Source organism: Carya illinoinensis, chromosome 3, assembly GCF_018687715.1.
Source record: "Carya illinoinensis cultivar Pawnee chromosome 3, C.illinoinensisPawnee_v1, whole genome shotgun sequence".
NCBI lineage: Eukaryota > Viridiplantae > Streptophyta > Magnoliopsida > Fagales > Juglandaceae > Carya > Carya illinoinensis.
This window is the reverse complement of record NC_056754.1, coordinates 41,785,466-41,810,834: the sequence shown is the minus strand read 5'-3', so window position 1 is coordinate 41,810,834 and position 25,369 is coordinate 41,785,466. Positions and strand designations below refer to the sequence as shown.

At 37.5% G+C, this 25,369-nt stretch overlaps 3 pseudogenes; 1 reads left to right on the top strand and 2 right to left on the bottom strand.

Moving 5' to 3' along the window:
* Window positions 1–2,681: 2,681 nt before the first annotated feature.
* On the top strand, window positions 2,682–6,661 carry LOC122304798 (annotated as a pseudogene).
* Window positions 6,662–7,768: 1,107 nt separating this feature from the next.
* Window positions 7,769–8,864, bottom strand: LOC122305669 (annotated as a pseudogene).
* A 6,674-nt stretch (window positions 8,865–15,538) lies between these two features.
* On the bottom strand, window positions 15,539–16,618 carry LOC122305670 (annotated as a pseudogene).
* Window positions 16,619–25,369: the final 8,751 nt, after the last annotated feature.

Genomic DNA, 25,369 nt, shown 5'->3' with positions numbered 1-25,369 from the left:
ATAGCAATTGGAATTGACTCTTGGTTATCAATTCACACAAGAATATGCAAATTCAATAATCAAGGACGCAATAAGACCAAAGATTTAATTACTACATAGGTTCATACAAGTCTTTCAATTTCTATACTTATCTATGCTGAAATATCCAAGATCTACCCTATGATTCCCTTTTTCGATAGCAAATCACAAGATTAATTATCATCTAATCAATGGCCAGTTAATTAGAAGCAATAAACTCAGAATAAATCAGATAAACAAAGAGAGAATTGCATTAAATTAGTATAGACAAACAAGCATAGTTGGGAAATAGGTTACATTGTTTTCCTAGAGTAAAGTAAATTTAACTCATGCTAGAAATGGAATTCAACATAAATGAATTCACCATAATTGTTCTGAGAAGATTGGAAGAAAATAAATACTGAAAAATCCTCCTTGCAGCTGCAATTCGTCTTCAAAAGCTCAAGGGAACGATTCAACGCTTTTCTCCTATCCGTTCTCGTGTATGATTCCAACGTACGTGCAATAATTGGAATTCCCTCTCTAAAACAGATGATTTGAATCCCTCTAGCTATGTTTTTCTCTCCCAAAAAGTGTTCTCCAGTCAAAAGTCGCGGCCCTAAAGTGAAATATTCCTTTTATATGGTGTGACGGCGGAAAACCTTAAATCTGTCAAAATACGATATTCGCTCGAGCGGGGTGTCGAGCGCACATCGAGCATTCGACTCTGCTTGATTTCGCTCAAGCATCCTATCGAGCGCACGTCGAGCGTTCGACTCTGCCTGATTTCGCTCGAGCGGCCAATGTCTCCGCTCGAGCGATCTTTGTTTTTCAACAACCCGCTCGAGCTCCCTGTCGAGCGGCAGTCGAGCGTTTAAATCTGCCTAAATTCGCTCGAGCGGCCAAAAGCCTCCGCTCGAGCGAACTTGTAAAATCTGCAATATGAAATTTTGCAAGTCATCAGGGCCTCGATTGGTGTTGTATGGAGTCCCTGGTGTTAGTTCGGTACGACTATAAGGCGTTCGTTGCATACATCCATGGCAGTGAATAGTAAATATATACAAGAAAAATAAAAGAGAGGGAAATACATAGATTTATGTGATTAGGCACTAGGCCTACATCCACGAGTCCTTTGGAAAGGTGAATAAACTATAATATGTTTATTTTACAGTTTTTCGTTATTGTTGTACAATGAAGATCATAGCTCTATCTTCTAGGGAGATCTCGTCGCTGGAGTCCATGTTGTGGGATTGAAGAATCTGAAGTCAAAGTCACCCCTAAAAGTCATTTGGAAGCTCCCTTTTATCTTCTACTCTTCTCTTACTTTATGTCTCATCTTTTCTTCTTTAAGTCACATCTCTACTTTCCTCCTGACACCCATTTCCCTCCTTAGCCTTCTGCCCCTCCTTCTTTTTTCTTCTTTTCTCCTTCTATTGTCTTTTAATGAGGGCCCTTTGATGGACTGGACTGTTTATTTGGGTTTGTGATATTTTATCTCCTTTAGTTGCCCACGATTTTCAAGGTCAATTTGCTTCAAAAGAAAGTAATGAGAATCTTCAAGATAAAATATATGACAGAGGTAGTTTGTAGAAACCTATTTAAAAATAAATTTCGGTAATAGTTCCATGATTCTTCGTTCCACTTGCATTAAGCGATAAAGATTTTCAAGCATGAGACTAGGCAGGAGATAGGCTTGACTGCATAAGGTGCAAGTGTGAGCTCGACTTTGGCGAGAGATGGGTTCGATCACATAAGGTGCTAGTGCAGAGCTGGGCTTTGGTGGGAGATGTGACCACATAAGGTGTGAGCGTGGAACTTGGCTTTGGCGGGAGATGTACTCTACTGCATAAGGTTCAAGCGCGGATCTTGGCTTTGATGGGACATGGGCTTGACCGCATGAGGTGTGACTATGGAGCTTGGTGTTGGAGGGAGATGTACTCAACCCCGTAATGTGCGAGTGCAGAGCTTAGTTTTGGCAGGAGATCTCATGGACGTTGCCAATTGTTAATGCCTAAAAATAGTGCAATAGGATGGAATGGGAGAAAGAGTCATTCTCAGCCCGCTGAGACTATTTGGACCTTGATCGGTGCTGTATGGAGCCTCCAGCAGTAGTCCGGTGCAATTGTACAATGTCTGTTGCATTCATCTATGGCAGTAAGCAGCAAATATATGCATGAAAATAAAAGAGAGGGAGACATAGATTTACGTGGTTCGGCACTGTGCCTACATCCACGAGTCGGTTGGGTAGGCAAATCCACTACAATATTTACAGTCTGTCATAGCCTATCATCTTCAATGTACAATAGATATTGAAGCTCGATCTTATGAGGAGATCTCGTCGCTGGAGTCTTTGTCATGAGATTGAAGAAAGTCGAAGTCCACCCCAAAAGTCATTTGGAAGCTATTTTTTTTATCCTCTACTCCTCCCTTATTTTATATCATATCTTCTTTTCTTTACTTCACATATCCACTTTTTCTCTTGACACTCTTTTCCCTCCCCAGCCTTTTGTGCCCTCCTTCTCTCTTTTTACTTTCTTCCTCTATTGTTTTCTAGTGAGGGCCTTATGATGGGTTGATCTTTTTATGTGCGCTTGGGATATTTTATCCCCTCCAACCATATCGTTATCCTTACAAAAATCTCTCGTCTCCACCTCAAACACCATTGAAGCGTACTGATTGAAGCTATGAGTCGAAAACATAGCCTACCGGCCATTATTAGAACCTCAAAGCGTTGCTTTCCAGCATCATGTTCAAGCTTCCTACTAGCTTGTTTGCTTGCCTTTACACTTCAAATCCTTTTCTTCTCACCCATATCCCCAGCTGGACCGCTTGACTTGTCTCATGCATCTTTAGCTTCCTCCCTTCCCACCAACAAGTTGTAGGTAAATAGCTTGCTTCTGATAATATCTATTGGTTTTTGGCTTCGTGCTTATCCATTTGAAGGTTTGAAATATGTGTTTACTCATTTTTTGTTCCACAAGGGAGTTCTCAAACTTGGAGAAGGATTTCTGAAGGATCCAGAAGACGTTTGTGTGGATAAAGAGGGTACAATCTATGCTGCAACTAGAGATGGTTGGATTAAAAGATAGCATAGAAATGGGTCATGGGAGAATTGGAAGATGATAAACAGTAATTCTTTATTTGGAATCACAATAACAAAGGAAGGCCATCTTATTGTGTGCGATATTGAAAAGGTAATGTTGCTTTCAAGCACAGTACAATGAACAAAGGCTAAGAAAGAAAATGAAAATTATAGTAACAAAAATAATAATAATGCAAATCATAGATCTGTGCATAGACAACAAGAAATCGATCTTCCTAGCCCAATAAATAGGAAAGGAGCATTCGGGCATTGGCCCATATGCATGAAATAATTAATACAGCGAAGTACTCGTGAGTTGAACCACTGTTTGTTTAACACTAAAACTGAGTATACATGTATATTCAGGGTCTAATTAGGATTGGTGAAGATGGCGTCAATGTTCTTGCAACACATTTTAACGGTTCCGAAATAAGGTAATATTTTGCATGCATTGAATGACAAAAATGTATACGATTCGTTGTGATGTACGTGTGGTCATACTATTCAATTACCAATAAAAAATTTGCTGCTTTACAAGTCGAGTATTAGAAGTGCTACTCTCACTCCCGGACTAGTGGCCGTCTGGCCAATGGCCCGGCTCCCACATGAGGGGCTGGGGGAGGGAGTTGGGCCCCCAAGCTCTAGCATTGTCCTGATGCCAGGAAGCGAATTGGTTCTTGGGGCCCCACAGTCCACCGACATCACAACGAGCTAAGAGAGAACTTCCAAATATATACATATATAGATATATATATATATATAGAGAGAGAGAGAGAGAGAGAGAGAGAGAAGGGGGGAGGGGGCATTTTTAAAACAAAAAATAAGGTGGAAACAATGACCTTACAAGAGTTCCCTCTAGAATGACATTGTTTAATTAAGAAACTAATATATATATATATATTTGTTGGGTTGGGGGTGATGGGAAACCTTGGGCGAGATTCGGCCTAGGCCCCATCCCCTGGCAGCCATAGTCATGCTAGTGGGGGTTAGGCGGACAAGGGAAACCTTGGGCTGACATTGGCCCAATGCAAAAACCTTGGGCTGATATTGGCCCAATGCAAACCCTGTCCCCCTGACACCCAAATCCATGCGAGAGTCTGCCCTCACATCGGCAATGAGTTGAATGGAAGGAGAGAGAGCAGGCAGGTCAAATATAGTGGCCCGCCACTCAGCCTTACCACATTTTTGGGTTGGGATCAATGACTATAAATGATGCATTAGGTTGATTAATATTATTTGAGATGAATATATAACTGTTGCACTCGATTGTCTTGTTCTTCTAAAAATTTGTGCAGTTTGCTTGGTTTGATACAGTCTGGATAAATTTACTTTCATAGCTATTTGTATCAAAATCAAGCCTACCAAGTTTGAGTGGATTTCAAGTGAAAGAAAAGATAGATAAATGAATTCAGTCTTATACAATTTATTTAGCAATTAATGATGCCTAAGAAATCCACATGGGCAGCATGTAAATAATGCTGCTGCACTTCATGTGTCTCTTTCATCCTAGTTGAAAGCTCTCAAATTTGCACAAGAAGTTGAGGATAACCTTTTTACATCATCCATGACCCAATTTTCAAATTTCAATATTTAACTATGGTTTGGCACACTTTTTCAGACTTTATCCAACACCTATTTGCATGAGAAAAAATCGCTGCAAAAAAACAATTATTTCCAACAACAGTTAAAAATTTTCGCAAAAAAGTTTTTCGGGAACTTTTAACAACTGAAATTGTGTGAAATAAAAAATTCTCCGAAAATACCTACTTGCAGTGATTTTCAAGCTTTTTCCGTACATAGGTGTCACGACCAAAACCCCTTTTCCTTATAGTGAATTTCAAATTAGTTCAGTATGTTCCTTCCTATATATAGGAACATTCAGAAATAAGTTACTATGTTGAATCAGGTTTGCAAACAATGTTATAGAAGCGTCGGATGGGAATCTATATTTTAGCATTGCAAGCACCAAATTTGAACCCCACAATTGGTATCTAGATGTGCTGGAGGGAAAACCTCATGGGAAACTGCTAAAGTATGATCCATCTTCAACCAAGACATCGATTCTGCTTGATGGTTTGTGTTTTGCTAATGGTGTTGCACTCTCAAGGGACGAAGACTATCTAGTGGTCTGTGAAACATGGAAGTAAGTATATATTATTCTATGTATATGAAGAGGAAAAGGTTTAATTATGACTTCGTGCCAATTATTCAACAATTCCATTGCCTTCTCCCCAAATAATTTAATTATTTAAATTATATTTTAGTACTTCTCTTTCTCATGTGGATCATACTTCTCCAAAATGTCACAAAAGTTTAAGCTAATAGGAATGTTAAAATTGTCATGATTTGATAAAGAAACACACATGAGAAAGTGAGTTCCTCCTCTAATTTCCTTTCTTCCTTTGCTCTCGATATCTCTGCCCCTTGTCACTTTTTGCAACCCTCTAAATTCATGGAAGAACATACAATGGCAATCCAGATTCTGTCACAAGTCTCATAATCATGTGCACTTGATATTGATCATATTCCATCGAAGCATGCATGCATAATATATGCTTTGTGTTTATTTCAGCTTTATGCTTACTACATATGCGAAATTGAGGAAACATTCACATCCCATATATTAATTCTCTCTTTTTCTGATACAGGTTTAGGTGCCTTAAATATTGGCTGAAAGGAGAAGATAAGGGAAAAACTGAGATTTTTGTCAACAATCTTCCAGGTGGTCCTGATAACATCAATCTTGCACCAAATGGATCTTTTTGGATTGCTCTACTTCAGGTGCTTAATTCCATGCTCAAAGATATAATATCATAGAAAACAATTATGTTTTTACACATATTTACTTTCTCTCAAGCTATCGAATATTATAATGTGCATTCTCCATTAAAATGACCATTTTAAAGGCAAAACTAATAATTTTTTGGTGCAAATTAGTGTAAGTGTGCCTATATATTAGGAGCATATTTTTTTAAAGAGGAATAATACTTGCAGTTATAAAGTGCGCAAATACCACATATTTATTTTGAAAATGTGAGTAAATAAGGCCCACTTGAAGAAATTAATTTTTTTACAAAATTTTATATACAGTTACTTTTGTGTACTCCTTACGCATTCTACTGATGTGATTGGCCGCGTTACTTTTTTTAACATAAAATACATGTTGAGTTATGCTATATCAGTGAAGTATGTAAAGAGTATGTAAAAATAATTGTATGTAGCATTAATGCTAACAAAACTCATGACTGTATCTAACTAGCTAGCATTACTCTTTTTCAAAACTAACAATAATAATTTACACATTGTCAGTTAACTTCTGAGGGGCTGGAGTTTGTGCACACTTCCAAGGCATCCAAGCACTTGGTAGCAACGTTTCCAAAACTGACTGAACAGGTAATTGGCGTTTACAAGAAAGCAACGGTTGTAAATGTGGCAGTTGATGGCAAGATAATCAAGAGATTTGATGACCCAAGTGGAAAGGTGATGTCCTTTGTGACTGCAGCCTTGGAATTTGAGGATCATTTGTATTTGGGAAGTCTAAACTCCAACTTTGTTGAAAAACTACCGCTAAAAGACACATGAAACTTGAAGCATTGAACGTAGAAAGCACAAATAAGGCTATGGCTCTAACATGCATTAAGCAAACAACATCTGTAGAAGACAATTCTAGCTTTATGGCTGCTCATGTGCCACAATGCAATCCTAGTCTCCTTTATAAGATATTAAATTGTAGTTTAACTTGTTAAAGAGTTATTCCGTTATTAAACATATTGATAGCCATTGGTCTTTGGAAAGAGCTTTCTCGCTTTTTTCTCCATCGTAAAAACGTTTTTTCAAATTTTGGGCTTTTTTTAAAGACATAAAAAAGGGTATACTTGTTAAACACTTATTCTATCAAATGTGTTGAAATTAGGCCTATATTTGTAGAAAGTCAAATTTTCAATTGTTATTCTCTTCTGTTTCTATTGTACTTCTTAAAAAATTGTTTTGATGGACTAGTTTTGGAATTATATATAGAAGCGTTTCCCCACTATTGGAATTATATGCTCCAAAGTCATTCAGGAGTTTTGATAGACTAGTTTAGCACGAAACATTATGCTCTCTTAAAGTAGATGCAATACAAAATTTAGATCAGCTTAGGCCTAACTCTTTATCAAGATTTAGCTTGAAAATCATTTATTTTTTATTTTTTTATTTTAGCCCACTTTTCAAAATATGCTAGATGTGTATATTAAAAATCTTTCTATTCCATTAAAACTAGAGCAACTCATGATCGAGATATTGGATTAACCCCCATTGCAATTTAACTATAGTTCACACAACTAGTTTAGTTATATTGTATTAATGCCTCTGATGGGCCCAATTTCGGATTGCGATTTCAAGGAATAAGTTTATGCATGTCAATTATAATACTGTTACAATACCCGTACTCCCTTCATTCATCCATATTCTTGGTATATTTCTAGCTTTACATGTGTTTCTTTGAACGCATTTTCATTGTCATGTCTTTGCGCTGGTCAGGAGAATAAGCATACTACAAAAAAGGTTTTCATACATCATGTTTAAGGAAACCTGAGAGTTTACACATAGATTTTGAATAGCTAGAATCGAAACAACTAAAAACAAGTAGTGCATTATATTGCATGTGAGGTAGTAGACATTAATGACTTTGATTGTGATTTATAATTTCTATGCAGTCAGATAAGAGGCTTGCATAGCTATACCACATAGGCCTTCCTTTGCATCAACATCTCTTTGCATCCTTATGTACCCTTCTTCACCTCATTATGTACCTCACAAGTTCTTCACCAGCCAATACTTGGTCCCATCATTTGTAACCTCATAACCAACAGCAGTAACACCATGGTCTAGGCTAGTAACACAATCTCCTGTAAAAATTCCACTTAAATAGAATTGGAAGTCAGATCCTCCAGCATCTATGGCAACAGAAACTGGTTGATTAGCTACAGCCATAAGAAGCGCCTTCTCATTGTTGGTTGGCATATCTTCATAGCCCTTTATGTTGGCTGCATGGTTGGCTTATCCCTTTGTGTTGCAGGTTCGATCCACACCTGTGTAAGGATAGTTGGCTTCTGTAGTGAGACCATGATTTTTTTGGATGAACTGGAAAGCGTTGTCCATCAAACCACCGCTACAACCTTAGTCCACTCCTTTAATGTCGCAGTCAACCAGCTCTTGCTTTGACAATGAGATTAGTTTACCACTTTCTAGCTTAGTAATTCCTTCCATGGCTGCCACTGCTGAAAATGCCCAGCAACATCCTACATTTCATCACCAGAAAGTGTTAGAGACATAAAGTGGACATAGTTCATCACAAAATTAGATACTAACCACATTGGCCTTCGTCTTTAGTGGGTGTTACAGCTCCCTTCTTTCTCCACTCCATAGTAGAAGGCAATGTAGTCACATTTTGATATTTGAAGGAAGAAGTCTTTGTTGCGCACTCATGCCCCTTGAATCTATTTCGTGAGGCTTTGAACTCTTCACTCGTAAGATTAGCAAATTGGTTGACTCCTAACTTGTAAGGTTTGTTTCCAAAGTCGTTGAGAGATTCTATAAGCGCCACATTTTCCTTAAATATCTTGAAACGCTTCTCCTTCTCCTGATTATTTTCGTATAACCATCCATAACGAGCCATCCATTGTTCATGCATCTCACACATTGCCACATCTTGGAGGGTGCAAGTAGCAACTTGAGAAGCCAAAGCTCCCAAAGTGAGGATCAAAGCAAAACATATGCATTGGCATTTGTTAAAGAAGCCCATGATTTGTTTTGGTTGCTGCAATGATTTGATGATGTGAATTAATGACTGGCATACTTGCTGTTGACATGATTTATATAGAGACAATCCTCCCTGATCAATTGCATACTATAAAGTTAACGAAAGATATAGCGTTGGAAATGATATGATTTGGATAGATAAAAAAATAAGTAATTTGATTATTTTCAATTGGCATTTGTTATCTTCTTGTTACAAAGTGGTCTCTTTATGATCATATTTATATATTTATATGGGTGAAGTGTTAAATTAATATGTTCATTTTTTATAGTACACATATATATAGATTGGTATTTTGTCTTTTATTGTTGGGGCCGGCATACCCATGCAATCAGAACCAAAATGGTTAAACCGTAATGCTTCGCTTGTTTATAGGAAAAAGTAGAACACAACGTTGGATAAACGCAGTTTGATCATTCTCCAAAGCCATTAAAACGTTTCTACTGGTTTGAGAATGAGTATTTCATATATATATATATATATATAAACTAGCATTCATACAATAGCAGTACTTTAATAGGTTTATCTACTTTCAAGGGGTGAACATCATTTTTCATGAGTTGAGATGATTTTCATACATTTATTTGTTAAGTAATATTAGATATAATCGTAAATTATACCAGTCCTCCACACTATATTTGAAAAATAGTGGGTACAAATCATTCCCTGGCCTGCTCCATAGCCAAACAAAGATTAATTAGCAAATAATATGCACATCTGCTCTGGTTGATTGTACAATCTTTTGAATATATAATTCTTTAGGAAAAGGTTGACCTAGAATTGTAGGACGTCTTATCTTCCTCCTATGTGTGTGGCATTATTTAGAGACGCCTAAACATATTTGTAAAAGTATAATACCATTTCTCATTACATAAATATTTTAAAATATATACCTATATGAAATTATATTAAAAAAAATGTGAGTAAAAGAAAAAAGAAGGTTGTTCAATGTGTTCTAATTTTCACTTTAGTTAAATATTAAATTTGAACTCCATGTTCTTAAAGATCTTGAGAATGATTTATAAATAACTTCTCCGAAATTCTATAAAAAAAAAATTGTTTTCAAGGTACAAACATCAAAGAGTTAATTAGAAGATTATCTAATTTAAAAATCATTTATAGAAAAATCTTAGACTTGAAGGAAAACTGTTAACTTCCCGAAGTCAACAGTCATCCAAGTGTTTATAGAGCGTAGAGAACAGAAATCGTTTTATGAAGAAAATAAAAACCTTTATAGATATCTAAAACCTTTAAAGATATCTATCAAAGAGTGAAGAATAAAAAGTTACATATATATATATATATATATATGTAAAGGATGTGTCTTACCAACGAACGTGATCGTTAAACTGCAAGTCGCTATGTAAGTGGCACTATGTACTTGTGACAACTCTGATGCTTAAGTCATTAACAAGTTATGGATAATAATTCAAGAATGTGTAATCAGATTGTTTGAGAGTTACTTGTCACCCTTATATATAGGCGTAGAGCTCTACTGGATAATTGTCATAAACAAATTAAATTCACGCAATGCTTAGCTATGAGGAGGATTATCCCTAAGGTATCGGGGTTATCTAATCGCCACATTCATGAATATCCATAGGCTGAGGATTCAGCCTCCCTAATAATCAGGACAACTATGCCTATCTTAAATCACATGATTTCCTTGGATAATTATCCTTCAGTGCTAGTGGGCCTTGGGCTTTGGTTTGGGCCAGACCAATATTGACCCCTCCAGTTACCTCGCTAATTCCTCTAGCATGCTAGTGTGGAGAATTTACTAAAGTAAGGCTTGTACATGTCTTGATTTATTTTCCTAAAGGTATTTCAAACTATGAGTTACCTCGCTGGGCTACCCTGCTAGCTTATTTATTGTCTTGCTTTGCAGTTCCCACTTACCAAGAACCAAAATGCAAGAATTTCAAACTTCGGGAGACGTGCTTACGTTACCTAGCTACTGTCACCACATTCCCTTTCAATCACATCACTTAGTTAGGTGATGATGAGATTTGTTGTTATCTCTTCCCTCTTCATTTCCATGCTCCTTTTCACATTCATTTTCTTCCTAGTTTCTTCCTTCTATCTTTACCTTCTTGAACTCCACTATTGCGGCCCTTTGATCTCTCTGCAACTCTCTCATGTCACTCCCCTTTTTGCTCTCTCTACAACTCTCCGATGGCTCAACGAAACATACCAAAAGCTTATCTGGAGTGGTGAGGTCTAGCCCCACCTTTGAATTCTCCATGTTTGAGGATCTTGTCGGGAAAGTGGTGAGGTCAACATTGACGTTGGAACCGCCTTTTCCTTGAGTTTGTTGGTAAGGCTCCTTTAGGTGGAGAGAAGGGTGTCGCTCTGGGCGACAAGGAAGATGCCACTTGGAGCAGTGAGGAGGATGCTGCCCAGGTCAACAAGAAAGATGTTGCCCTGAGTAGAGAGTAGTTTGCTGCCCAAGGCCACAAAGAGGATGCCACTCAGTGAAGAAGAGGGCAGTGAGGCCCCTATCATAGAAGAGGTTGAATAAGAGGGCGAGAGGAGAAGTTCCACTCCCCACTCTCTGTTGACCACTATCTCCACTTGACCTGGGTGTAAGCGGCAAACAGGTTTCCGTTCCTTCTCCTTTCCACTCCTCCTTCGGAGATGACATCGAGTCCTCTCTCATAGAAGGGGGGTATTCCTCTGGGTGGCCTTATGAGTGAAGGCTTCTGCTTGGGTGATGTAGACCTTGCCTACAATAATGCAGCTCGTCACATGGCACATCTTGGTGAAACCCCTAGGGTAGGTGTAGGCTCAGTGATTGAGTTGCCTGAAGCTTTCTTCCTTGGTAATTGCTATGGTCCAAAGGCCAAGGGGGATGGAGAGGTTTTGGGAGGTGCCTCCTACTGCTCTGCCCCTGCCCAAAGTGAAGTTGTCAGCAATATGGCTAACTGTCTAAGGCATTTCCTCTCTGGGGTACTTTTGGTTCTTCTTCTTTCTTATATTTTTTCATTTGTTATTTATTTATTTATTTATTTATTTATTTATTATTATTTATTCTCCTTTGGTTTCATCTTTATAGGGCATTAATGACTTAGCAGCCTAGATTATGGCGGACTGGGCTGACTTGTAAGACGAAGCTCGCTCTAAGAGTGTTCTCTTTTTATGCCAAGAGGTAGTTTGAAAAATGGAAGGCTAAGAGGGCAACGATGGAGATCCTGCTTGAACATGTTGATGGCAACACCCACTCCCTAGTAGAAGACTTGGAAATTCTCTACCACAAAGTTTTGTACTTTTGAGATGAACTCTGTCACGCCGAGGAGGTTAAGGCTCGGGACAACTTTGGGGCTTTTGACGTCGGAGCGAGACTTCGCTAGGACTCTCCCTTGCCCAAGGGGAATTTGAGTCAGAGCTAGGTCGCATTAGTTTTGAACTCTTAGGCCCTAAGGAGGAGCTCAAATATGTCTGCCAGGAACTATCTGGTTCCCAACTCCATTGCTCTGAACTTGGGGAAGCATTAGCGGCTTTGAAGAAGAAAAGGCAACAAGTTAGTCTTGATCTCTCAAAGGCACACGACACTCTAGATGAGTTGACTCGATGACATGAGGAATACAAGAAAAGTCACGCCGATCTCAATGAGCAGCAGAGGAAGATCCATGACTCCCTTATTCACAACGATACGTGCTTAAAGGAGAAGACTTAAGAGGCGAAGGCATTGAAGTCTAAATTTTTCGAGGTCGTTTGGCTTCACCCTCAGTTGGGGTCAGCGCGTGACGTAAGGGACAACGCCTTTGGTTATGCTTAAGGGGCTGGTGTGTTATGACTTAGCTCTTACTTGGCCAATCCCTATGCCGACTCAAGGCACTTAGATCTAGAGTTGTTCAAGCCTTATGTGGCCTCACTTTAGTTTGTTAATACCTTTGGTCTGGACACTATGCCCAATGCTTTTGACAGTCCTCCTCCACCCCTTAGCTTTCAGCAACTCAAGCACTTAGTATTAGTCTTTTGTAATTTCTATTATTTGTAGTATAAATCCCTATAAAAAATACTAACATTTTCATGCTTGTATACTTCATAACTTTTTAGGGCTTGCTAAATACACTAGACTTTGCTCTTATCGATATTTTCTTTTGTGCTCTTATTGTTGTTGTTAATGCTTCGTGGTGACAGGGTCTGGTAACCTCCACACCATTTTTACTTGGCACCGCGAGTCTTTGGACTCGCCACTTGATGTTTAAGGGTGGCGTAGTCTATTGACCTCCAAATCCTTTTTACTTAGCACCACGAGTCTTTGATCTCATCATTGGTATTTAAAGGCAGCATGGTTTGCTGACATCTGCACCCTTCTTACTTGGCACCGCAAGTATTTGGACTCGTCATTGGTGTTTAAGGGTAGCGTAGTCTATTAACCTCTGCAACATTTTTAACCGTGAGCCTTTAGACTCATCATTGGTGGTTTAAGGGTGGCGTGGTCTGCTAACCTCCATGCCCTCTTTACTTGGCATTGCGAGTTTTTGGACTCATCATTGGTATTTAAGAGCAGTGTGGTCTATTAACCTCCACATCCTTTTTACTTGGCACCGCAAGCCTTTGGACTCATCACTTGGTGTTTAAGGGTGGCATAGTCTATTGACCTCCTCTCCCTTTTTACTTAGCACTGTAAGTCTTTGATCTCATCATTGGTGTTTAAAGGCGACATGGTCCTTTGACCTCGGTACCCTTTTTACTTGGCATCGCAAGCATTTGGACTCGTAATTGGTGTTTAAGGGTGGCGTGTCCTATTGACCTCCGCACCCTTTCTAACCGGGAGCCTTTGGACTTGTCATTGATGGTTTAAGGGTGGAGTGGTATGCTGACTTCTACGTCCTTTTTACTTGACACAGTGAGTCTTTGGACTCGTCATTCATGTTTAAGGGTGGCATGGTCTGTTGACCTCCGCACCCCTTTTACTTGGTACCACGAGCCTTTGGACTCATTATTGGTGTTTAAGATGGAGTGGTCTTTTGACATCCTCACCATTTTTACTTGGTACAACAAGTCTTTGGACTTGTCATTGGTTTTTAAGGGTGGTGTGGTCTATTGACCTCCACGCCTTTTTTACTTGGCACCACGAGTCTTTGGACTCTTCATTGGTGTTTAAAGGTGACTCGAGATTAGGCTGTCATAGACACTTTATTCATCACAAAAATAAATCAATAAAGGAGTTCTAACAAATGTTCCAAGAGCAAAAAATAAAACATCATCAAGGGTTAAACTTCTTCAAGTGCTTTGCATTTTAGGGGTGTTGTAGCTCTTTGCCTTGGCTATACTTCAAATGGTAGGATCCTAGTCTGTGGTTGGCCACCACCACGTATGGTATTTCCCAATTGGGTCCCAGCTTGCACTCTTCTTTGGCAGTGACTACTTTCTTTCAAAACTAGGTCTCCTAGCTTAAATCCCCTTGGAATGGTAAATCATGTGCCAAGATCAGGAGACGCTACAAAGGATCGACCAGAGGAGATCCATTAGGTAGCAACGACACAATACTACCCCTAAGGGACTCATGAAACTAAAGAATTGAATGTACAAAGCAGAAATAAGGATATGGCCCTAACATGCATTAAGCAAACATTATCTAAAGCTAGCTTTACAGGTGCCGTGCCACTATACAACTCTCCCCTGTAACATATTAAATTGTAGTTTAACTTGATAAAAGAATTATTCCATTGTTAAAGATATTGATAACCATTGGTCTTTGTAAAGAGCTTTCTCACTTTTTTTTTCTCCATTCTAGAGATGTTTTTCCACTTTTTGGACCTATTTTTTAAAGATATCAAAAAGGGTATACTTTAAACATTTATTCTATCAAATGTGTTGAAATTAGGCCTACATTTGGTCAAATTTCTCTATATCTATAGAAAGTAAAAATTTCTAAAGTAGATTTTAATTACTTAATTATTATTTCCATCTGTTTCTATTGTACTTCTTAAAAAATTGTTTTGATGGACTAGTTTTGGAGTTATATATATATATAGAAGCGTTTTCCCACTTTTGGAATTATATGCTAGACTAGTTTTGATAGACTAGTTTAGTACGAAACATTATGCTGATCTATAAAAGTAGAGGCAATGCAAAATTTGGATAAGCGTAGGCCTAATTCGTTCTCCAATTTAGCTAGAAAATCACTTTTTTTTTTTTTTTAATTTTAGTGCACTTTTCAAAATAGGCTAGATGTGTATATTAAAATTCTCTGTCCCTTCTATTAAAACAAGAGCAACTCATAAGATACTAGATTAACCCCCATTGCAATTTAACTATTGGTCACACAACTAGCTTAGTATTGTATTAATACCTTTGATGGGCTATGATTGTGATTACAAGGAATTAGTAAGTACTTGATCACTTCAAATATAATTATGTTAAAAGATCCATGCATACTCCCATCATTCATCCATATTCCCAATATATTTCTTGCTTTGCATGTGTTTCTTTGAAAGCATTTTCATTGTGAAGTCTTTTCAAACAAAATGGCGCTGGGCGGGAGGATAAACATGCTACGAAAAAGGTTTACATACATCATGTGTAGGGAAATCAGAGAATTTACACATATAGATTTGAATAGTAATAATTGAAGCAATTGAAAACAAGTAGTGCATTATATTGCATGTGAGGTAGTGGACATTGACTTTGATTATGATTTTTAAATTCTATGCGGTGGGATAAGAGGCTTGCTTAGCTACACCACATAGGCCTCCTTTGCATCCTTATGTACCCTTCTTCACCCCATTCTGTAACCCACGAGTTCTTCACCAGCCAATACTTGGTCCCATCATTAGTAACCCAATAACCAACAGCAGTAACACCATGGTCTAGGCTAATACCACAGTCTAGTGTAAAAATTCCACTTGAATAGAATTGGAAGTCAGATCCTCCAGCATCTATGGCAACAAAAACTGGCTGATTAGCTACAACTTTAAGAAGTGCCTTCTCGCTGTTGGCTGGCACATCTTTGTAGCCGTTTACATTGGCTGCATGATTGGCTTCTCCCTTTGTGTTGCAGATTCCATCCACACCTGTGTAAGGATAGTTAGCTTACGTAGTGAGACCATGATTGTTTTGGATGAACTGGAAAACGTTGTCCATCAAACCACCACTACAACCTTGGTCCACTCCTTTAATGTCGCAGTCAACTAGTTCTTGCTCTGATAAACAGATTAGTTTACCACTTTTTAGCTTAGTAATTCCTTCCATGGCTGCCACTGCTGAAAATGCCCAGCAACACCCTACAATTCATTACCATAAAGTGTTAGAAACATAAAGTGGACATAGCTCATCTCAAAATTAGACACTTACCACATTGGCCTTGGTCTTTGATGGGTGTTACTGCTCCTTTCTTCCTCCAATCCATGGAAGAAGGTAATCCAGTGGCATTTTGATATTTGAAGGAAGAAGTCTTTGTTGAGCACTCATGCCCCTTGAATCTATTTCATGAGGCTTTGAACTCTTCATTTGTAAGATCTGCAAATTGGTTGACTCCTAACTTGTATGGTTTGTTCCCAAAGTGATTGAAAGATTCTATAAGCGCCACATTTTCCTTAAGTATCTTCAAACACTTCTCCTTCTCTTGACTATTTTCGTATAACCGTCCATAACGAGCCATCCATTGTTCATGCATCTCATGCATTGCCACATCTTGGAGGGTGTGAGCAGCAACTTGAGAAGCCAAAGCTCCCAAAGTGAGGATCAAAGCAAAAAAAAATGCATTGGCTTTGGTAAGAGAAGCCCATGGTTTGTTCTGGTTGCCGCCATGATTTGATTATTTGAATTAATGACTGGCATACTTGCTCTTGGCATTTATATGGAGACAATCCTACCTGATTTTATGGCCACCAAGGTCTCTAGTTCCAAATGGCATCCTCGGCTTGGTCATCCTAATCTTAGGACCCTTCAATGTTTCTTGCCATGTCTCCCTAGCTTGAATGAACAAGTTACTTTTTGTGAAAGTTGTGTTTTAGGCAAATCAACAAAGTTACGTTTTCATCCTTGTAGTACCCATGCTCTTTCATTACTTTACACACTATATATTGATGTGTCAAGTCCAGCTCCTATTTTCTCTTATGATGAATACTAGTCTTATCTAGTTATTATTGATGAATTTTCTCAATACATTTGGATTTTTCCTATGGCCCGAAAACTTGATGTTCTTCAATTATTTTCAATGTTCCTTAAATTGATGAAAAATCAATTTAACACTCATGTCAAAATTATACAAAGTGATAGTGATGACAAATTTGTAATCCACAATTTAAAACAATATTTTCTATCTTAGGGAATTGATAATAAAATATCTTGTCCTAAGCACTCCCAAACAAAATGGCTTTGCTAAATGACGTCACCATCCCATTGTTGAAACTGGACTTGCCCTTATGACCCACTCTTCCTTACCTCCCAAATTTTGGATAGCTACATTCAAAACTTCTATTTTTCTAATCAATAGGTTGCCCACGCGCACTCTTAAAGGTCAATCTCCTTATAAATTGGTCTTTTATTGTCCTCCTTCTTACAATGAAAGAAGAAGGACAATGGTTCAAGGCCCAACCACTTCCAAAAGACTTACAGCACAAGCGACATTCAAATGTCTTAGCAGATCACTCATCTCTAGGTCCAAATCCAACTACATTGGGCCAAGTACCTTCAGACTCTACTATTCCTGCACAACAAATTGCAACTAATGATCATGCCCGAGCCAATACGCATGAATTTGGTCCCAGAAAAATCCATTCAATGATTACTAGATCACAAATGGCACCAAGAGGCCCAAAACATTTCTCTCAATCTGTCATCCACTACCAATGTGTTTCTTGGCAGATTTCATTGCTACTCCTACAGAGCCTAGAACTTTTAAACAAGCACAAAAGGATACCCAATGGCAAGAGGCCATGAAATAAAAAACTCATGCTTCATGAGAACCGAACTTGGACCCTTGTTTCACCTACTCCAAACATGAACTTAGTCACAAGCAAGTGGGTCTTCAAAGTAAAGACACAAGCTAACGGATCTGTTGAACTATACAAAGGTTGTCTTGTAGCTCAGGGCTTCACACAACTTCAAGGCTTGACTACAAGGAAACTTTTATTCTAGTAGTCAAACCATCAACGATTTGATTGATTGTAATGATAGCCTTATCACAAGGGTGATCTCTCATACAACTCAATATAAGTAATGCTTTCCTACATGGGGACTTGCAAGAAAAAAGTGTATTTGACTCAACCACCCAGCTTTTAAGATCTCCATCATCCCGAGTATGTTTGTCGACTTCATAAGACGTTATATGGTTTAAAATAGGCACCTTGAGCGTGATATCTAAAGTTTAGCAACTACATTCACCAATTGGGTTTACAAAGATGTCCCTAGGACACCTCCATGTTTTTTCGTCAAAATAAATATGAGATGCTTATTCTACTTATCTATATAGATGGTGCTATTCTCACGAGGAATTTAGTGTCATCAATCAACACACTTATTTCTCATTTATCCAAAATATTTCATATGAAAAATTTAGGTGATTTGCATTATTTTCTCGGTGTACAAGTGGCTCAGGAGGATGATACTTTAACTCTCCCACAATCTCAGTATTGTATTTCATTATTACAGCACTTCAGTTTTGAAGGGGCAAACCCTATTTCCACTCCACTAGCTCCCAATGTTCATCTCTCTATGTATGAAAGTTCTCTCTTATCTAATCCAACTCTCTACAAGAAAATTGTGGGCACACTTCAGTACCACACCTTGACTAGACCAAATGTGGCTTATGTAGTGAATTTTGTTTCTTACTTTATGCAAGCTCCTTGTGCCCCTCACCTCACTACTATTACAAGAATTTTCAAGTACCTCAAAGGCAATATAAATCTCTACCTAAACTTCACTAGAGCTCCCTTTTTGGGCAGGGTCTAAAGATGATGGGCGCTCCACCATCTTTGGCTTCCACCACAGCGAAACTTATGTGGTTCATGCATTTACTAAAGGCTCTCTAGTATAACCTTCTTCCTCCTACACTGCACTCCAATAATATCAGTACCATCAGCATGGCTAAAAATCTCGCTTTTCATCACCACACCAAACATATCAAAATTGACATCCATTTCATTCGGAACAAGTAGCTAGTGGATTGATTCATCTCACACATGTTTTTGGTCAAGAGCAAGTTGCTAAGATCTTCACCGAATCACTTTGTATTCCAAAATTTGAACTGAATAGAAGCAAGCTCTGTGTCAACCCTATCTCGCCTTAAGCTTGAGGGGGAATGATGAGACAAACTCCATGCATCATGGCTACAATCAAGTCCTTTAGTTTCTTTTCCATGATTCTTGCATTCTATACAACTCATGTATATGTTAGGATAAGAGTAGCAGCTGTACATTCCTTTTATATTTCTCATACAGCTCAATATAGCTATGAATGTAAATCTATGTTCTATATATATCAATATAGTAAAGTTGTGCATGATGTGGCAGTTTCCATTTACAAAATAAATAAAACAAGGTTTTTTACACCATAGAGGGTAAAAATTTGACTATACTGACAAACTAAAATCTAGCGATTACTCAAATCATGAAAATTTTCTGGGGTTTTCACGATGTTCTTAAAGTTTAAAGAAATTCATCAACTAGATTTCTAGTAGGCTATCACTACAACAAATTTTACTTTTAGGGACAAAATTTGTTAGGGATGAAATTTAAATTTCGTCTCAAAACATGGAAAACTTTATAAATCAATTCAAAAGAATACATATTTGTTCGAACCGGATATTCCGGGACGAATTAGATCATCTACAAAAGTCTATACCATTTGAACTAATAAAATTTTGTTCAAACATATCATTAATCTTGTTCGAATGCAATATAATATGTTCAAACAGAACATAAATGTTCAAATGGCGATTACATTGTTCAAATGAGATTTATTTAATTATAATAATATATTGTTAAACAGGTCCAAAATATTAAAATAATACATATTTTTTCTATTAATTTGTTATCATTTCCAAAATAAATAAAAATTTGTATATATCATATATTATGATTTAGAATAAATAAAAATATTTTCGAACTCATAAATTAATTTTATGTAATTAATTTAAAAATATTTTAGCTAAATAAATATTACTTTAAACATAGTGTCATTTTTCTAATTATCGTAAACGTTAAGTATAGTGAAAAGAAAAACATAATTAACAATAAAGAGGCTAGCAAACACACATTAATTGCATCCCAAAAGGAGTTAGTTCTATACAACATAAAAAAAGTAAAATAATAACTAATAATATCTATTTGTTAAGTAAATCAAAATCCTCCTATAACGTATATAAGCGTCCATCCAGGTCTTTAAGTTCTTCATGATGGGCTCAATGAACCCATGCTTCATAATTTGGCGGTGCTCTGCGAATAGAGCTCGTAGCTCATCCAAAGTAGCCCCAACAGGCTGTCTCTCAACACCAATAGCAGCAGTAGAAGCTAGATCAGTAGGCAAAGGCAAATCCTGTACTACATGAGTCTTCGGCAAGTTACCCTTGCTCTTGCTGAATGTGATCTTGTTAACGGGCCCCATATGTGGCGACCTTAGCTCACTCAAAGTCATTGTAACCCTCGATTAGAGTAGGAGGTTAGATATCAGCAGTGCAAATGGTACACTACCTCCACCCGAATAGCATGACTCTGCTTGAATGTGGAGGAAGAAATACAATACCAGATCAATCGGCTCCCCTTATGCTATCCTTAACAAAAATCTGGCTCGCTCAACCTCAAAATCATTCTTGTATTTTTTCAGATCAATGTTATACCCTATAATTAGATTAAGCATTCTGAAAAATGCTATACAGTCAACCTATCGAATCACTTTACTGCCATCATATGGAGGAGCCGAAAGGTCTCGCACTAGCTCACAAAACTGATCGTCTATGAAACTATCAACAGGTACCTCATCACCGCTCTCACTATCATCTAAGCCAACATCCAGTTCATCTGTCTCTACACCTGGCGCTAGCGACGAGGATACGGTTGGTGTGTCTGCATCAGATGGTGCAATCGTTGCTCTCAATGTAGTCGTTGCTGCTGCCGCTGCAGGATATGCATTGGGCTCCTGCCATAGATCACGAAACTCAGTAATAAAACGGAGAGAGAAGATAATACTCTCTCCTTAGACTAATAAGTTGTAGCCCAAAGCCTCACTAGACTGCTCTCTCAAGGCACAGTAAATAATATGACATAGTCCCATTGTGCAGAGAAGATGTTCAACCTAAAGTAATTGAAGGTGAAGTGTCGGAAGAATATAAATCAACTGAAGTATCTATTAAGGATGATAGCAACTGGTCCAACAAAACTAATACTGAATGATTTTCAAACAGATATTTGTGTATGTATAATTCTTATAAAAATCCATAATGTACCTTATTCGAATAATAATTTATTATAATTTTAAACAGATATGCTTTCTAAATATAAAAGAACACGTGAGCCATCCTCACCCCTTACTAACTCCCATGTGGTTCACCTGCTAACAATAGTGGGCCAACATCACTAGAACTAGAATAAGGTATTTTATCACTGTATATCTTTAAAATAAAATAATTAAATTAAAATATATGCTTTAATTATTGTATATATAGCTGTTGTAAACCAGAATTGAGTTAGAGGCATTACGAGGGGTGTCTGCATAGAGAAAGTAAGGAAAGTGGGTAAAATTAAAGTTAATATATTTGATAATCACACTAGTGGCTCTAGGGATTCAACAACTCGGCTTGCTTCTTACTTTGGTTACCTTACTTGCACATATGCACCGATGGCTACATCCTCCTAGGTTAAAATTCTCCAAAATGTGAAAAACCACATAAACAATCGTTGCCTAACAATAAGCTACTTTGAATAACATGTTAATTTAAATAACTTTTGTATTTATACTATGATATCCCATTTTTACGTGTATTTTCACTGAAGAAGTATTTTAATTTTATTAAAATATTGGTTCTTTTATTTTAAATTATCGTATTTTAATTGAACTTACTTAGTTGTGAAATTTATTTTGTAGAGCTTTCTTAATATTAATTATCTTTTTAAGTTTAAATTGCTGTGTAATTTATTTTAGTTTGTTTTTGGATTTAAAATTTTGTTGTTAGTATTTACTAATTATTTATTATATTTATAGCTTTTAAAGTTACTTTCGTTGGATCAGTTTCTAGACCTTAGATATGAGGACTGGATCTCAGTTCTTTTCTTTTCTTTTCCTTTTTCTTTTTCTCTTCTTTTTCTTTTCTCTTTTTCTTTTTCTTCTTTCCTTTTTCTTCCTTTTCTTTCTTTTTCCTTCCTTTTTTCCCTGCTTCTCTCCCGCGTGACCCAGCCCCTCCCCCTCCCTCTCTGTCCGTTTTTCATGCTGCCCAGACCGCCGCTGTCAGTCCACCGTGCAATGAACCCCCCACCAGTCAACTCCCCTCCTACTAGTGATCATCTCCCTTAATTTTCAGGCCAACCCGTGTAGCCGTTAGCCGCCACGCACGGCTGGAAGTCGCAACACCCTTTCATTCCAGCTCCATTGTGCACCACCCTTTGCCGTCGCCGTTGCTTCCATTTTCTTCCCCACCCACCGCCGACCTCACCCCTTCATTTTCAGCCCCCCAAACGCCGCTATTAATTACCACGAACACCACCCAAGCTGCATGATTTTGTGCTCCACGCATCATCGTGCCTCCGTCGTTGGCCACCACTTCTTCACCACATCATCACCGGCATCCCAGCTACCTAACCCACCCAACCCTAGCTCTGATCTGTCATCAGTGAAGCTCAATCAACCCACTTTCCGTTTTGGGCTTTTTGGCCTTCCACCGCCGTTTTCGCTACCACCCACGGCTAACCCTCACTTCCACTAGCTTCATAAACACCTCTAAGTTATTCCCTATCACTCTCAAATCTTGGATCGTCCCCATTCAAAAGTGGGTATTTTACAACCCACGGCTACAGTGCTTTTACACTGTTACGTTGCTTTTCTTCTGCGTTTTACAGCTTGTTGATCCTCTAAAAATTATTATATAGCGCTGTAAGTATTTTTCAAACTCTATTTTTAGATTTAAATATATAATTACTTTTACAATAAATTCATTGACTGGTTGGTTATTCAGGACTGAGTCTGATGAGTCGGGGGTCAGATGGATTTGAGGACGGAGTTGTTTGGTTATTGATGATGTTGAATTTTGTTGGATAAATTGTGTCTTGAGGTGTGCATTGCATGGTACATACCTGTGCATGTGTTAAATTGAAAAAAATTGGTTTTATTAGTGTAAATGGATTTTCGGGAGCGTGTGTATCATGACCCCAAGCCGGGATGAGGTATTATCTTGGTGGAGCTCCTCTGGTCACTCGGGAATGGATGATACTGAGTGACATCCCCTGGATTGTCGCTGGGCGATGATCGGATTGCATGATACGGTAACACTGTCGTGTCTACTTCGTGGTCCCAGGTCCGTGTTGGGCGCGAGATTGGATATCGCTCCTTTAGGTGTCACATATGTAATCGTTACCTGTAGTGTGGCACAGGAGTCAGAGTGTGCGGATGATCCATAAGGGAGATCATGGTGCATGCATTAATTTGGAACTGTTTTTGGATATTGGATATAGGTCATTTTCTAGGAAATGGTGAGGCTTTGTATGAGGATATTGTGATCCATTTTTTGGAAAAATTGTAGTTTTCTTGGTTTGGGCCATTATATGGGATAATGGCAATGACTTGTTTTAAAGGATATGTTTTGGGCCAAAATGAGATTTTGGCGTACGTGAAAAAAATGTGGATTTTGGGACATGTGCATTCAGCATATTTTCATGCATATTGTTAAGTGTAATATATTTTTATCTTATGGCATTTGGATTATTATTTTCTTCTGGTACTATTTTGGTACCGTAGCTTTTGATGCAAAGGTTGAGGAGGAGGAGGTTGAACCCGAGGAGGCGGCTCCGCCAGAGTATTGACTTGGAGTAGTTTTACGTTAAAAGTTATCTCTACTAGTTTTTATGTCTTGTAATTTGGTTTTGAAGCAATATTTGAGACTTGTAATATTTTATTATGTGTGATTTAAGCGAGTTTATATTTAAACAAAAATTCTAGTACTTAGTTATAAAACTTTTATTATCTGCTGCGTGATTTTATTGGCGATGGGATATGTGACCCGTGTTGTCATCATCCCGATGCCTCGATTTTCACGTGTCCGTACATAGGAGTTGGGGCGTCACATATACTAATTATTTATAATTTTTAGAAGGACGAGTTTGAACTAAATTTTGGCCAGCAAGAGGATCAACTAACGATTGGGGAACTAATGTCGAATGCATTCCAGAGGTACAAAAGTCGATGTCATGCACACTATCAGAAGTTCAGTACTACGACAGAAGTGCGTCAAAGTCTATTCCAAGCAATGCCACCAAACGAATAGGGAAAAGTTTGTGATATGTTTGAAGATCCTGCTTATTAGATAATTTCGCTACTATCTTTCTTTAATAATATAAGATAGATGTATGAAACATATAGTTATAATATTTTTTTTTTTAGCAATGGAGTATGGCTAACAAAGCAAATAGATCAAATTTAACGATACACCATCATGCTGGTTCTCGATCTTTTTATCGCTTGTCTAAAAAAATGGTAAGTTATTCTAGTCCCCATTAAATATTAACATATACACTTTTCTAATTTAAGTTTTGATATAGATTTTCATTTTGCAGTAAAAAGAAAGTCCTGCTGACTATAATCTAACCCAATTGTATGCTAAAGCATATAAAAATCGGGATGATATTTGGAGCAATCTTGAGGTAGAGGCAAATTATGTAAATTTAAGTTTCTTTAATTCGATTGTCTTAAGATATTTTTGTTACCTATACTAACTTTAAATTTTTTTTTTTTTTTGGTAGGACAAGATGATATCTCTTAAGAAAACTACTGTAGATCCATCTAATGAATTATCTGTTAACGATGCTCAAATCCTTTCTAAAGTTCTTGTATCACGTTTTGGATATTTGAGGGGCTTAGGACATTACATGAAGCCATCCTCAACATCATCACCCTCTTCTAAAGTCAGATCAAATGAAGACAAGATTAAGAAATTACAAGAAGCTGCACTTAAGATATATGATTACAATTTGTGTAATATTAGTATGTTTTTTTTAATTAAATTTTGATATGTTTGACCAATACCATTCGAAAGGTAAATAACCCGTTTGAATGGTGAATTACCATTTATGCATCTATTAGAACAAAAACAGACACATTCGAACAAAAACAATCTGTTCAAATGGTATCGAAGAAATAAATTCCATACGTCTATTTGAACAAAAAAATATTTCTTTGAACAATTTTATTTTACAAAACCCCATTTGAACAGAAAATTTTTGAAAATAAAATGTTACTCGAACGGACGAATTTATCTCCAAACAAAAATCACTTGAAAAATGTGTTAGTTTAAACGAATAGGATCGAATATGGTTATTAGTTCAAATAAACAT